This window comes from Phascolarctos cinereus, unplaced genomic scaffold, assembly GCF_003287225.1.
Source record: "Phascolarctos cinereus isolate Bilbo 61053 unplaced genomic scaffold, phaCin_HiC Scaffold_4;HRSCAF=312, whole genome shotgun sequence".
Taxonomy (NCBI): domain Eukaryota; kingdom Metazoa; phylum Chordata; class Mammalia; order Diprotodontia; family Phascolarctidae; genus Phascolarctos; species Phascolarctos cinereus.
This window is the reverse complement of record NW_027555847.1, coordinates 158799501-158815435: the sequence shown is the minus strand read 5'-3', so window position 1 is coordinate 158815435 and position 15935 is coordinate 158799501. Positions and strand designations below refer to the sequence as shown.

At 39.4% G+C, this 15935-nt stretch overlaps 1 protein-coding gene across 1 annotated transcript in view; it reads left to right on the top strand.

Annotated features, from left to right (window-relative positions):
- Positions 1-15935, top strand: part of FAM221B (family with sequence similarity 221 member B) — a 47222-nt gene that overhangs the window by 22759 nt on the left and 8528 nt on the right. The window lies entirely within an intron of this gene.

Below are 15935 nucleotides of genomic sequence, written 5' to 3'. Positions count from 1 at the left end.
CCATCCTCTCCCCCCACCCTCCTAAATCCCAACCCACACACCCCTCTAAAAGTCCCTCCCCTATTCTGTCCCCCAGTTTTCTCACCTCTCTACATGTTCAGGAGACTTCTACACCCTTCCAGATGTACACATTGTTTCCTCTTCAACCCAGATGAGAGTAAAATTCCAACATTACCAGCCCTCCACTCCCAGCTGCTTCTTCTGTATTAGTTCTTTTTTTCACACCCCATTTTTATAATATAATTGCTGCTCCCTTTTACCTTTTCCTGCCCAATTTTGTTTTTTAGAATCACCCCCATCATACACAACTCAACCCCAACCTTTCTTTCAAACTACCTTAGTACTGCTGACAGTTTTAAGAATACTGATAATATTTTCATATATATAGTAAGTAAACTATTTGACCTTAATGAATGCATTATAATTAGTTTTATTAACCAGCTAAACTGTGTCACATTCTGACATGCGACTCCTTCTCTGGACACTCTTCTCTAACCATTCCTTCAAGTGTGTTCTGGACCCTGGTAATGAAATCCTACCCTTATACTTGGACACTACTGCCACCTGTGCCCATGTACCCAAACTGAATCTTTTGGTACTAAATCTTGACTGTATCATAGAATTTTAGAGCCAGAGAGGTTCTAGAAGGCATCGTCCTTGTCCAACCCCCTATCACATACAGGAATCATTTCTACAAAATCCCTGATAGATATTCATCATTCATTTAATAGTCCATGGTAGTTGCATCCAAAGGCCTGATGAAAGAAACATGAAATTCCATATACCTACAGTACACTATGGATACAGATTTAAGTACCAAACAATGATGAAACTTAAAACTAGAAACCCAATATCACTCCCATGATTATAACTAGCACACAAAAAAATTGGGGGTGCAGGGAGGAGGGGAAGGTATAGGACCTATGAATTCACTGGTATGGAGAATATAGACTGACCACTGCTTTGCAATTAAAACCAAAGCCATTGTTAGCAAAACATGACTGTAATGACTTTTGCCAAGCTCTTCTTTTGCCTAAAAACAGGTTTCAGATCATTCACATGGACACACTCATTTACAAATTCACCATGAAAAAACCCACCTACTAGGCCCTTAATCTTATATTGAAATTTATACTCTTATGATGTACGGACACAGAGAAATAAAGCAGCTATTCATTAGAATTGGGGGGCCCACAGTTCCAAATGTCTAGACTTTCTGAAACTTTTCTTTCACTGAAGTAATTAACTGGCGCAAACATACACCCACACATAGGCAGAAGCCTGATAAGTGTTGAAAGTCCCTTTGACTAAATAAAGAAAGGAACAATAAATTCTTAACTAAAATAACTTCAAAAAATAAGTGAACATATGCATTTAAACAGCAAGTTCATATGCAGATGTGTCAAGATATAAAACATACACATGAACACATATCAGGTTTAATATTCAATTGTAAGAGCTTCTGCAATAATCATTTGCCAAAGGGAGGGTACAAGTGCCTCAGATAAATGTTCCCAATATTTGGTGCTTAAATAAGGTGACTCCAGCTACTTTTCCCAAGCTTACATCAGGATTCCAGCATCTATGAACTTGAGCTTCAAAATCGTTGGAAGTCATCTACTGCCTTCTACTTGCCATCACCGACAACCCTCTGGGAAAGATCCATAGCTTCCCAGAGTTTACTTCCTTGCACATCTGACATTTTAGTTATCCTTTCTGGTGGATTTTTTTTTCATTTTTTTTTAAGGCAATGGGGTTAAGTGACTTGCCCAAGGTCACACAGCTAGTGTAGGAGGCTGCCTTTGAACTCAGGTCCTTCTGACTTCAGAATTAGTGCTCCATCCACTGAGCCACCTAGCTGCCCCCTTTCTTGTGTTTTAAAACCTTGCTATTTGGACACAAATGGTCCTGGGGGGGGGAATTGTTTTTTTCACCTGTCCTCTCCTTTTCACTATTTTTAATGAGCTCTCTCTCCTGCTTAGTTCTAAGTTCTTTCCAGTGAATGTTTGACTCCTCCATTATAGATGAGCTTGTTCTGAGTTCAGGGTGGCCCCTTGTCATCAAATGAGCTCCCCTCCCCTGCAGGGAATGAGTCTCTCCACAGGTATACCAGGCATTTATTTCTCTAGGGAAAGTGTGTGTGTGTGGCTCTTCACACCTGACAGTTTTGGTCTCTAGGATGGCTCTCTATTTTCTAACTTTTCACAAGATCGGAAAGCTTTCTTAGAGCAGTGTCATTGCTATTCTTATTATCTGAGACATGGCTCCCACCTCTTATCAGTTTCATTTGAGAGTGCTTGAGCATTTTTTCTGTGCAGTGGCTAGAGCACCAGGTTTGGACTCAGGAAGACTCATCTTCCTGAGTTCAAGTCTGGCCTCAGACACTTACTAGCTGTGTGACCTTGGGCAAGTCACTTAACCCTGTTTGCCTCAGTTGCTTCATCTATAAAATGAGCTGGAGAAAGAAATGGGAAACCACTCCAGTATCTCTGCTAAAAAAAAAAATGGGGTCATGAAGAGTTAGATGAAACTGAAAAAAAAATCTGAATGAGCATTATTTCTATTCTTTTGCTGAGGAATCCTTTACCTGTCATGAAGTTCTTGGTCTCCTTCTTGTAGATGTCAAGTAAAGAATTTGAATCTCCCCAATGTTCATTTGGGGAAGAGGCTCACCTAGCCTAACAGTTGTTTTCCTAACAGTTCTGCTTTGTCTGCTGCTAACACTGTGAACAAGGCCTTCCACTACCTGGCTACAATTGCTTTTATCTATTTTTGCTCTAGATTAGAGAGACCCATATTATCAAGACCCGATATATACCATCCATCATCCTTTCCCAAGCACTGCACAACATCTTCATGGGATGTTAGTAAATGTGGGCTCACAGTTACTTAGAGCCTTTGCAAGGACAAGTAGCGAATAGGATAGGGCTACCCCGCTCCCTGGCAGGAAAGGTTATACTGCCCCATTTTTCCCATCCCATCCCATCCCCAATCTTAAGTAGGATTGAGAACCATAGATAGATTCAGGAGTAGGATAAAGCCCCACAAGTAATTGAGAGGCATGATGAGCCTTAATAGATGGGTACATGAGAGAGGCCTTGTCCCCTGGACTGTGTTTAAGGGCTTCATCCTGTAGAATTATACCCAGGTCCAGCATTCCATGTGAGTTCCTTCTGTGCAGCTGGAAGTAGAGAGACTAGACATCCCAGCTGAGCATACAGGGACTTTCTTTCCATACAACTGGGGCAGGGAAGGCTTTAACAAGGTGGTCTGGTGATCTTCCTAAAGCACAGATCTGACCATATCACCACTACCACCACTCCCACTCAATAAATTCCAGCAGCTCCTTATTATCTTCAAGATTAAGTATATAGCATATAGCATTGGCAACCCTAACCCTAATTCCTTTATAAGCCGGCTCCTTCCAACATTTCTAGTCTCTCTGTGTACTTTATGATCCAGCAGCACCTGCCTTCCTGTAGTCCCCTCACACTCCATCTCCCAGCTCCATGACTTTTCACTGGCAATACCCATACCTGTAATGGTCTTCTTCCCCACCTTTACCTCCCAGCTTCCCAAACCTCCTTGATACTCAGCTCAAATCCCAACTTCTGCCAAGAGATCTTTCCCAGTCCCTCCAGCTTCAAATGCCTTCCTCTCTGACATAACTTTTCATCTAGTTACATTTTGTATAAACATAGTTGTTTAAATGTTGTCTCTCTCACTAAAATGTGATATCCTTGAGTTCAGAGACTATATGTTTGCCTTTCTTTGTATCCCAGTTCTTTGTGTGCTTAGGATAATGCCTGGCATATAGCAGTGCTTACTAAAAGCATGTTGACTGACAGGTGGGACAAGGCAATCGTGCAGCCACGGACCTCTCCCTTACCCAACTGCCAGCCAGGGCAGAGCAAAGCAAGAGTTGGAAAGGATCCTGAAGACCTGTGATAGCTGAAGCAGGGATCCAAAAAGAGGGATTGCAGAGCAAAGCCAAGCTTGGATTGGAGGAGATGAATAAGGCTGGCAACTGCCCTAAAATCCCTTAGTCATAGGAGATCAAGCAGGAGGTGGTGCCAACCTCCAATCCCACACGTTCTCTCTATTCCTCTGAGGGCTCGCTAAGCCAACCTTGGTGAGTTTTCAGTCCAAAATCCCTTCCTTTATCTTTCTCCCCCTGCCCCAAACACAGAGAGGGTGTAGGGCAGAAGGATCAGAAAGAAATGTCTGTCTCATTCACAGAACTGTGTTTCAATAAATCATATGACCGTTAACAATTATCTAAATCCTGTGATTAGGGCCAGTGGGTGATGAATAAGAAAGGTTTGCCTTCTATGCAGGAATGAGTTTTCAGAAAAGAGATACAGATTTTCTTATCTTAATTTTTGAATGTCTCAGATCATACTTCTAGGCCTGCAAGCCAGGAAGAGTTTAGGCTGCTAGGAAGATGGAGTGGTACCTGTCTGTAGTCTGAGTGCCCTCTGGTGAGCAATGGAAAATACTACAGCCATAGGAAAAAGTCAATACATATACTACCTTCTGACATTACCATTAAGCTAGTGGTTTGAGGGGAGTGCCAAAATGAAATTCCATGATTGAGTAATTAATCAATTGCATGGTAGACTCCTTCTCTGTGGTTTGCCAAAAGCAAGGTAGAAGTTACCTGTAGATAGATGTAGCTTCACTCATACCACAAAATACACGCCCCACATATATGCTGCCTGTCACTATTCTATCACTCAGGAGTCTTCCATAATCAAGAGTGGAGGATCTGATGGGAGTTTTACCAATAATGTCTGTAGTGCTTCAGCATTGATAATGGATGATATTGAAGTTACTTGTAAAACAGTTCACGTAGTCCTTCTCCAATGCCCTCCATCAAATTCCCCTTTTATTACATATTGCAGTTTCTTCTGGGCTACTTCCATAGCTTAGTTATTTTCTCAATTACAGTGAGGATCAATAAGGGCTCACTACTTCTTCACCTACATATTGTGCTTCTTGACCAATATTTCTCCTTAGGGTCCAGGGGAAATTCTGCTTATCCTAGTGAACAGACTGAGTGACCTGGAATGGTCTCCTGGCTATGTAATACCACTAATTGTAGGGTGACCAGCCCAGAATAGTCCTCTCATCCCTCTCTTCTCCTTTTCCCTTGGAGATATTTTAAATGTTCATTATGGTTATGAAGTACCACTTCTGACACCAATTGTGTTGACTGAGCTCTGGATTTTCTGAGAGAATAAGGAGATATATAAACCCAATTAAAAGCAAAAGCAATCATACTTAAAGTGACCAAGATAGTAAAGACAGAAGGTTTCTGGGCAAAGGTTATCAGTTATACATCAAAAGTAGCCTTGAATAGCTCAAGTGGTACTGTCAGAGACCTTTCCTAGTCCCCACATCTCCTAATGCTTTCTCCTTCAAGGTTAACTTGTATAATTGGCTACATTTGAATTTTATTTGTATATGTCATATATGCTTATGTATATAAACATTGTCTCCCCCATTAGAATGTAAGCTTCTTGAGGGTAGGCATCATTTAACATTCATCTTTTGTATCTCTAGTGCTTAGCACAGTGCCTGGCACATAATAAATGTGCCCATAAATAAATATAGTAAGGGCCTTATAAATACTAATTATATTTAAAAGGCCCAATAAATGCATATTGATTAATTAAGTAGGATCAACACTTCGCACCTCAGAGTCCAGAATACTTACTTGTCATTCTCTGGGTGAGTGTCTCATATGCATCTTATGCCAAGACTGTCCAGCCCTTTTGGGGTGGGAAGTTTCTTTAATTTATACTACCCTAGAGCAAAGGCAACTGAAAAAGTAATTTAGCATAGTGGATAGAGCTCTGAATTTGGAGTTAAGAAGACCTGGGTTCAAATTCTGTTGTGGACACTCACTAATCCTAATCCTAAATAAATTATTTGACCTCTCCCAGACTCAATTTCTTCATCTGTAAAATGGAAAAATAGTGCCTACCTCCCAAGATTATTATGAGGATAAAATGAGATAATATTTGTAAGACACTTGGCAAACCTTAAAGCACTATATAAATGCTAGCTAGCATTAGCTCCCACACAAGGTTGTTGTAAGGATCAAATAAATGGATGTATATAAAGAGCTTTTCACTACATAAATATGAGCTATTAGTATTATCTAGGCACTACATATTAGGGCAAGAGTAGTTACTGTCCAAATGCTATGTAAGGCTTTTACAACTTATAGCCTAATTTATCTCATGCAAAACCTGCTTGGGTTAACTTTATTTCTTCTATTTGTCTTATCCTGAGATATTCCCTACTCATGCCACCTTTGTGGATGATGGGCTCAAGGTTTTATCACATCCAGGAATTGCCCTAAATATCAACATATGGCCCTTTCTCAAGACTCTGACACTAGCCATGTCTATGAACTATCCAAGTCTGCTTCTGTCTCCCATTCTTCTCCAAAGCCTACTGCTATACCTCTTGGTTTTTAAGGCCCACAGAACTTTGAAGCATAGAGTTATAGAATCTGAGAGGTAGAAGTGAACATAGAGGCAATTCTTAAAACATTCATCTACTCTATAACATTTTCAACAACAAGACCTCCAATCACAGGGAACTTGCTATCTATACTAAGGGGTCCCACTCCATTACAACACAACTCTGTTAGACAGTTTTTATAGAGAAGTGAAATCAATCTCTATCACTTATATCCACTGGTCCTCATTTTCCCTCTAAAGAAGAGGCTTTTAGCTTTTTCTGTGTCATGGAAACTTTTGGTAGTTTGGTAAAACCTATGGACCCCTTCTCAGAATAGTTTTTAAATGAATAGAATAAAATACATAGGATTACAAAAGAAATCAGTGCTACTAAAAATTTATAAAAAAAAAAAAGTTCACAGAACCCAAGTTAAGAATCTTGCGCTAATAAGTCTTATGTCACTTTGACAGAAGATCATAGAATTTGACACTTAAAGCTAGAAAGGAATTTAGAAGGCAGCTAATCTAACCCTCTTATTTGACAGATGAAAAAAAAATGAGACCAGGGTAGGTAGGTGGAGCAGTGGATGGAGCACTGGTGCTGGAGTCAAGAGGACCTGAGTTCAAATCCGGCCTCAGACACATAACACTCACTAGCTATGTGACTCTGGGCAAGTCACTTAACCCCATTGCCTAGCGAAAGAAAGAAAGAAAGAAAGAAAGAAAGAAAGAAAGAAAGAAAGAAAGAAAGAAAGAAAGAAAGAAAGAAAGAAAGAAAGAAAGAAAAGAAAAGAAAGAAAGACCTAGAAAGGTTTAGTAAATTGCTCAAGTCAGCATGGGTAATGAGTGGCAGGGCTGGAATTCTAACCCAACTCCTCCAATGCCAAATCCAGCCCTTCAAGTATTCAAGATTTCCTGATTAATTTGCATGCTTTAAAGAGTGGCCATGATTGAAGTCTTGAGAGCCTCTCTGGACAAAATTCTAATTTGACAAGGTGTGTTCAGGAGAGACAACATCCTTATTATCTGGAGCCATTGCCCAGGGGAACACAAATGACTAGGCTAGACCTGAAAGAACTTTTAGCCTAATAGAGCATAGGAAATTTAGAACCATCTAGCCTGGATTATCAATAGACTTTGTACACTAATTACTTTGCCCAACTGTATTATGTCTTATATATTCTCTTTTCCCTTGTAAACAAATCCTAAAAGACAAATTTTGATCGAATATCTTGTGCACAAACAAAATTAACACAACTAGGATAAGAAGGGAAGTTACTGGGGGAAAAAAATCTTTATCAAATATCTATGACCAAGGTTTGATATTCAGCGTCCATAGGGAACTACAGCTAAGCCCTAAATGGTACCAATAATGAATCCCCTGAAGTGGTTGTATGCATTCAAATCCCAGTTGCAATTATGTAAAATATACCTAATGAAAATATGTAGTATGAATTCGAATGTTACCACTTCAAGAGGATTCATTATTCACACAAATGGGACCTGTTTGTAACACAAATATGTAAAAACAGAAGCCATTCCCCAATCAATAAGGGGTCAAAGGAAGTGAACAGCTCTCAAAAGAATTGAAAACTACTAACCATACAAAATATTGCTCCCGTTTACCAATCAACAAGCATTTATTGAGCCTACTACATACCAAGGACTAGCGCGTAGTAGGCCATGCTAGACTCTGGGCATATAAAGACAAAAATGAAAGTCCTTACTTTCAAGGTGTTTACATCCTACATAAATCACTAATAATAACAGAAATGCAGATGCAAACAGTTCTGAGGTTTTGCCTCACACTTAGCAAATTGGCAAATGAGACAAAAGATGAAAGTGAGCAATGTTGGAGGAATAGTGAAGAGACAGGCATTCTAATGCATTTTGGGACAACTAGGTGGTGCAGTGAATAGAGTGCTGGGCCTGGAGTCAAGAAAATTCATCTTCCTGAGTTCAAATCTGGCCTCAGACACTTTACTAGTTATGTGATCCTGGGCAAGTCAATTAACCCTGTTTGCCTCAGTTCTTCATCTGTCAAATGAGCTAGAGAAGGAAATGGCAAACCACTCTAGGATCTTTGCCAAGAAAAGCCCAAATTGGGTCACAAAGAGTCAGACATGACTGAAACAACTCAACAATAAAAAATGCATTATTGGTAAAACTGTAAATTGGTCCATCCATCCTGGCAAATCCCACAGAAGCTAACGATAAGAAAAAAAAGGTCTCATACACACCAAAATATTTATAGCAGAACTTTTTGTAGTAGCAAAAAATTATAAACAAAGTAGATGCCTATCATTTGAGAAATGGCTAAACAAAATGTGATGTATGAATGTAATGGAACATTACAACATTATAAGAAATGATGAATATTATGAATACAGAGAAGTATAGGAAGATTCTTATGAACTGACACAAAATGAAGTAAGCAGAACCAGGAAAACACTATATAACAGTGGTATCAAACTGAAATAGAAAAGAGGGCCACTAAACCTCCCTGCACTGACTTAGAAAACCTACGTTCTATTGTATTTTTATTTATTTATTTTGTTCAATATTTCTCAGTTGCATTTTAATCAGGTTCTGACCATACTGGGGAGTATTGAAGACTGCAATGGAGCCTCACAGGCCTGTGTTTGATATATCTGCTATAGACAATTACTCCATCAATGTAAATAGAATAAAAAATAATAGGACAATCAAAACTGAATGCTATGAAATTATAATAAGCAAGCTCGATCCCAAGTAAGAAATGAGAGGGCACATGTCTCCCACCTTTGCAGAGGTGGGGGACGATAAGTGTGGAACACAGGCTCACGGTACGAGACATGGTAGATGTCTTAGTTGGTCTTACTGAGCTGTTTTTTCTTACCTTTTAAATTTTTATTCTTTGTTATAAGGGGTCACTCTCTAGGAGGGAAAATACCAGGAAATGTGAGTGAAATATATATACACACATATATATGTGTGTGTATGTATACACATATGTATATGTATGTGTAAATGTGTGTATTTGTATATAAACATAAATTTAAAATAATTAAATATTATTTAAATTAAATTAACTATTATTAAATATTTAAAAAAGAAACCACACTTCTGTACTCAAGAGTGTGTGAAGACAGGGGACAGATAGGAAGGAGAGAAGCAAGTGCTATGAGAGGGCACCTAGTGACAACAGTAGCAGCAGCAGAGGCAGATAATTAAGGCTGAGGTTTAGCAGATCTCTAAACCTCAGAGCCAGGTTGGCTCAGGGGCCAAGAATAATAATAATAATAATAACAATAATAATAACTAATATTTATATAGCCCTTATGTGCCAGGCACTGTGCTAACCATTTTACAATTATTATCTCATTTGATCCTCACAACAACCCTGGGAAGGAGGTATTATCCCCATTTTACATGTGATGAAACTAAGGCAAAACAGAAGTTAAGTGATTTGCCCAGGGTCACACAGCTAGTAAGTGTCTGAGGCTAGATTTGAACTCAGGTCTTTCTGACTCCAGGCCCAGTATTCTCTTCTCTAGAACAACTAAGAATTTCAAGCTTTGAAGAAGGTCAGGAAAGTTTTCATGAGTTAAAGATGAAAGAGCTTTGGCCATTGAGGAGTTGATGAAGGATCATCTCAATTTAAAGGGCTATCGTAATATGAAATGGACTGTCTCATTAAATAATGAGTTCCCCATTGGCAAGACTGTTCAAGCTAAGATTGATAACAACTTGCCATAGAGTGGATTCATAGAAGTTTTGACAAGACAATCTCTAAGGTCCGTTCCAATTCAGAGTATGTGTGACTCTTATTCCACTAATTCTTCTGTTATTGCATATTGCATGTGCTGAACTACCATTCAAGAAATTAGATTATTATTATTATTATATTTTGATGCACTCATTTTAATTACACCAGATATTTTTATCCTAGTCTTGTGCTACAAGATAGCTCTTGCCATTAGGCAAGGAAGAGAGGAAAAGGATGTTGAAATGCAGTACTCTTTTCAAAATTCAGAATTAGTCTACTCATCTACCAACACTCCTAGTGTTTGTTACTAGCCCCTAGTATATTTATACACATGAGCTTGTCCCACAGAAAACCAGTCCTGTTTGTACCAACCAGCTAACCTCCCTGCAGAAGCAAAATGGTTGCCCCATGGAGTGCTATAGAGCAAATGCTGATCTGTACTGGGAGAAGGAGTTTCCACACCAGAGGGGGAAGGGAAGGGAGAAGAGAATGAGCATTTTTAAGTGTCTATTACGTGCCAGGCATTGTGCTAAGCACTTTACAAATATTTTTCATCAATGAAATCACAGGTCCAATCCAAAAGATTTATATATGCCATATGTGTATACATTTATTTGTATATACATATATATGTGCGTGTGTGTGATATATGTATGTATATACTATAAAAACAAACATACATAACACTAAAGAGAAAACCAACCACCTGACACCCAAAAAAGGGACCTGGGTTGACTCTGAGAAGAGGAACTATTACTTCAGAAAGGTTTGGGGTACTGATATTCCTTTATAGGCCCTCCCTACTCTGAAGAGTATGCTGGCAAATATTTAACAATCAGCTCTCGGGGGGGGAAATATGTGTGTCAAACACATTTTTAAGTTTAATTTACATAACTAATATTTTCTCCATCACTTTTTAAAATCTAGTCAATCAACAAAATAAATTTTTTCCTCCATTAGATTGTGAGTTCCTTGAGGGCAGAAACTCTTTGTCTCTTTTTTGTATCCCCAGTGCTTACCATAGTGCCTGGCACATAGTAGGTGCTTAACAAGTGTTTATTGAATCAAGCCCTGATTTGTAGCTTTTGTCAATTTCTAAGTTCTCATGAGCCAGTTGTAGCAGGCTCTAGCACACATACACATACACACGCCCCACATAGTGGCTTCTTCAGGCTAAACATCCCAAATTCTGTTAAGCAATCCTTCCATAGCATAGCTTCAAGTCCCCTCCTGCTCCTGGTTACTATTCTCTGGAGACTATAGTCTAGTCAATGTGCTCTCAAAATGTGGGGTCCAGAACTGACTCCAGATGTAGCTTGACCCGTTCAGTTAGTCTACTGCTTTCACCCTGGCCTCTACACTTCTATTCTCCCATCCTGAGCTTACTTCAGCTTTATTGGCAGCCACATCATCCTGCCTGTTGACTCATTGGCTCCAAACCATTATAAGTTTATCCTTGTTAGCTTCACTTTCAGAGGGGGCCGTTCTCTGACATCATCCTCAGATCCTGGGGAACAACCTATTTGGGAACAAGTAGTCTTCTATTCACAGACAACAGTATATACATACAAACACTGTGCAGCATACAAGAAGTTTAAGATCCAGATGTTTGGGGCTGGCTAAATTATACACTGTGCCTGTATCTATTTTGTAAATATCCTGCCTGGTTAGTTTTGTGTATATTCTATGTTGCCATGCATCTGTAAGGTCCCTTCCTTCCAGAGTTACATCACCTTTTTCCAGGGGTGTGCTGGGAAATGTTTTAACAGCTAGCTGGAGGGGAAGGGGGAGGGGGGAGGAAGAAATGTACACACAACACACTTTTAAGTTTAATCTGAATTATTAACATTTATTCCATCACTTTCTTAAATCTAAGCAATCGACAAAATAATAAATCGATCCTTGTAGTGTTTGCCAATTGCCAAAGTATAAATGCTCACACTGAAATTTTAACAATCAGCCCCTAAGGGATGGTAAGAGTCAGCTCTAGCATTGCGTCTGCTCCTCTGTATGCCTAGTACAGAACTCTGCATACTATTGACTATTCTAAACTTGACTAAGTCAATAATCTGAGAAGCAAGGGAGACCACCTGGGAGTAGCTAGAGACAACTAAAGGTCAAATGTTTGGAGTCAGGAAAGACCTAGGTGAAAATTCTAGCTCTAACATTTACTAGCTGTGTGACTCTGGCTGGTCACTTGACCCTTCAGAGCCTCAGTTTTCTCATCTGTAAAATGATGATGATAATACTTGAATCACCTATTTCACCAAGTTGTAAGGAAAGTACTTTCTAGGTCTTAAAACATGTGTGTGTGAGTCATTCTTTTTATTATCATCTGGGCCAGAGTGCGCACAAAACTCTTTTCTCTTTTCAGACAAGTTGTCTTTTTTTCTCAAAGTAACTTTTTTTTTTAATAAGGAAAATGTCTAACAGAAAACTTGTCTACAGAGCATACATTTTTTCTCTGTCCTGAAATTATTTTTTGAGCCAAAATCCAAAAAAGACTTGTTGGTACAAAGAAAAGAGCCCTAGATTTGAAGTCAGAGGTCATGAGTTTAAATTCTTGCTCTGCCATTTACCGTGTGACCTTGAATAAGTCAGGCTTTCTGTGCCTCAGTTTTCTCACCTATAAAATAAAGGACTTGGAATAGTCGAACTATAACATCCCTTCTAGCTTAGCTCAGAGCTTCACATTTATCTCTTAAATGTCCTCTTGTTAAATTTGGTTAACCATTATAACCCATCAAGATATTTTAGAATCCTGCTCCTAATACCCAACATATTCCCTAGCCCCTCCAACTTTTTGTCCCCTGCAAACCTGATCAGCATGACATCTATGTCTTGGGTGACATCTTACACCCAAAGGTATCAAAAGATGTCTAGGCTAGTGAGGATAATTGGAAGACAGAATAGGATTCTTGGAGGAGAAATGAGGACACCAAAATGACAAATGAGGATTACAAAAGTGGAAGGAAATACCTGAGGATATGAGTGGTCAGAAGAATAGGTGAGAACACCTGGTGGTAGAGGAAGACAACTAGGGAGAAAAGTAAGACATGTATAACCTATATCAAATTGCTTATCATCTCAGGAAGGGGGAAAAGGAGGGGGAAGTGGGAGGATTTGGAGCTCAAAATTTAAAAAAATAAATGTTAAAAATTGTTTTTACATGTAATTGGGGAAAAAATAAAATATTCCCCCCAAAAAAAGGAGAAAAGGGAAGATATTTAATAGGTGAGCCTTAGGGGATATTGGGCCTTCTGCTAATGTAAACCCCCAAATCTGGGGATTCCCCTTTCATCCCTTTCTTTTCTTTTGTGGGCCCCAAGAATTGCTCTACTTATTCCCTTCTGGCTGTCATCCCCTTTGCTTCTTTTTTCACTCCTCATGGAAATACAGTTCTCCCTTCTTTTTCACTCCTCATGGAAATACAGCTATACCTTCCACATCATGGGGGTTAGGGGCAGGGCACCCCAAGATCTGGAAAATCCACATAAAATTTTTGACCCTTCCTTCATAGCAAAGAAGTCTGAGCTTTTTTCTTTTTCTTTTGTGAGGTACTTACAGTGCCTTATTGTAAAATTTGGGTTAAGTATTTGGTCATAGGCTCTGCGTTGTCTGTTGACCTCCTCATGTCATCTTCGGCTTCCTCAAAAATCCCAAAAGATTCCCATTTAATTTCTAATGCCAACCCACAACATATTGAAACCTCGATGGAGAAAGTCATGATGTGGGGGAGATAATTGTAGTTGTAGTCACCCAGTTTCTTCTTCCCCTCTTGACCTTGGGCACTCAGCCCTGGAAGATTTTCTAGGGATTTTTTAATGTTTGTAACTAAATGAGAACAGACAAGATAAGGTAGAGAGGGACATAATGAAACATAGCAGAAAAAAAATCTTAGCCAGTTATAAAATGTTAAGAGAAACTTCAATGTAGTGGAAAGAACAGTGGATTTGGGAGCAGAGCTGGGATTCAAACCCATGAGTCAGAGGACCTGGGTTCAAATCTTGACTCTGCCAATTATTATTTTACGTTGTTGTTGTTGTTGTTGTTGTTGTTGTTGTTGTCCTTCATTCTCAAAAAGGGCAATGACATCAGGGAGGTGATGCCATAACATGCAAGTGAATTAAGTGAGGGAGGGCTGTGCAAAGTCACCAGCTTCACTTTCTCCTCCGGAGTCATCTGAGTCCAGTGGCAAGACACAGTATGTTGATTAAGACACAACCTCCCTGGAGTTAGCTTTTCATGACATGTCTACTATGGAAGTGTTTTGCATAACTGCACATGTATAACCTATATTGAGTTGCTTGCCTTTTCAAAGAGGGTGGGTAGGGAGGGAGGAAGGGTGAAAATTTGGAACCCCAAGTTTTAAAAACACATTTTAAAAAAATGTTTTCACATGCAACTGGGAAATAAGAAATATAGGAAATGGGGTATAGAAATCTATCCTGCCCTACAGGAAAATAGAAGGGGAAAGGGATAAGAGAAGTGGGGGGAGAGATAGAAGAGAGGGCAGACTAGGGGAAGGGGTATTCAGAATGCATGCCATCTTGGGGTGGGGGAGGGGCAAGATGGGGTGAAAAATGTGGAACTCAAAATCTTGTGGAAGTGAATGTTGAAAACTAAAAATAAATAAGTTTATATTTAAAAAAAGACACAACCTCCCTGAGCCCCAGTTTTGTCACCTGTAAAATATGGGAGGGTTGGAACTGCATGACCTCTTAAGATCACTTCTAGCTCTGAATCGATCTATGATCCTAACAAACATCCAAAGTCTTGCAATCACAATTACATGTATATAACCTATGTCAAATTGCTTGCTTTCTCAATGGCAGGGGGCAGGAAGGGAGAGAAATTGGAACTAAAATTTTGGGAAAAAAAAAGGATGTTAAGACTTTTTACATGTAATTGGAGAAAAAATGAAACATTAATTTTTTTTTAAGTCTTGCAATCAAGACATGTTTAGTGAGAAACCTGACTCTTTGGTCAGCGTGAGCAGGCCTTGGGAGAGTGAGCCCAGAACACGCATGAACTACATTTAGTGTTCTTTGGAATATAAAGGAAACTTAACCTGCTCCTTTTCAGACTCTTCAAGAACCCACTCATTTTTAAATTGTTCTGAGAGCCCCACCTGCCCAACATGGCTTTTGTCCTAGGGATTTCTTTTCAGGCCTTCATAGACACTGTAGGATAGAAGGGGGAAAAAGTGAACATAGATGTGAATATTGGGTTTGGGGTGCACAACATACGCAGATGAGATTCATTTATTACTCAGCAGAAACTTCAGCCTGTATCTGTCTCATTCTCCTACTTTGGAAAGTCATCTTAGGTCATTCCCTGACAATCTCTGTCTCTCTCTCTCCTGACTTAAAAATAAAAACCAAGTCACTGTTTATTTTTAAACTTCTCTCTTCTCCCCGCCCCCCACAATGAGTCAGGAGGAAAAATATTAACTCCTGGAGAAGGCTTCAGGAACCTTGTTAGTGGCTCTTGGCTCTTAAGTCCATGTTAATGTCTAATTACTCCCATGTCCACATCTGCAACTTGGAAGGTTGGCTTTTCATAGAATTCAGCCTGGGCAGGGCTTTTTTAACTTTTCCAAGATTAAACCTTGACCTCATAAATAATGCCTACAAGTAGGTCACTTAATGTCTCTGAGCCTTGGTTTACCTATGCCCTGAGTCTAGGGCTCATTTGTGTCCTGCCTGCCCAGG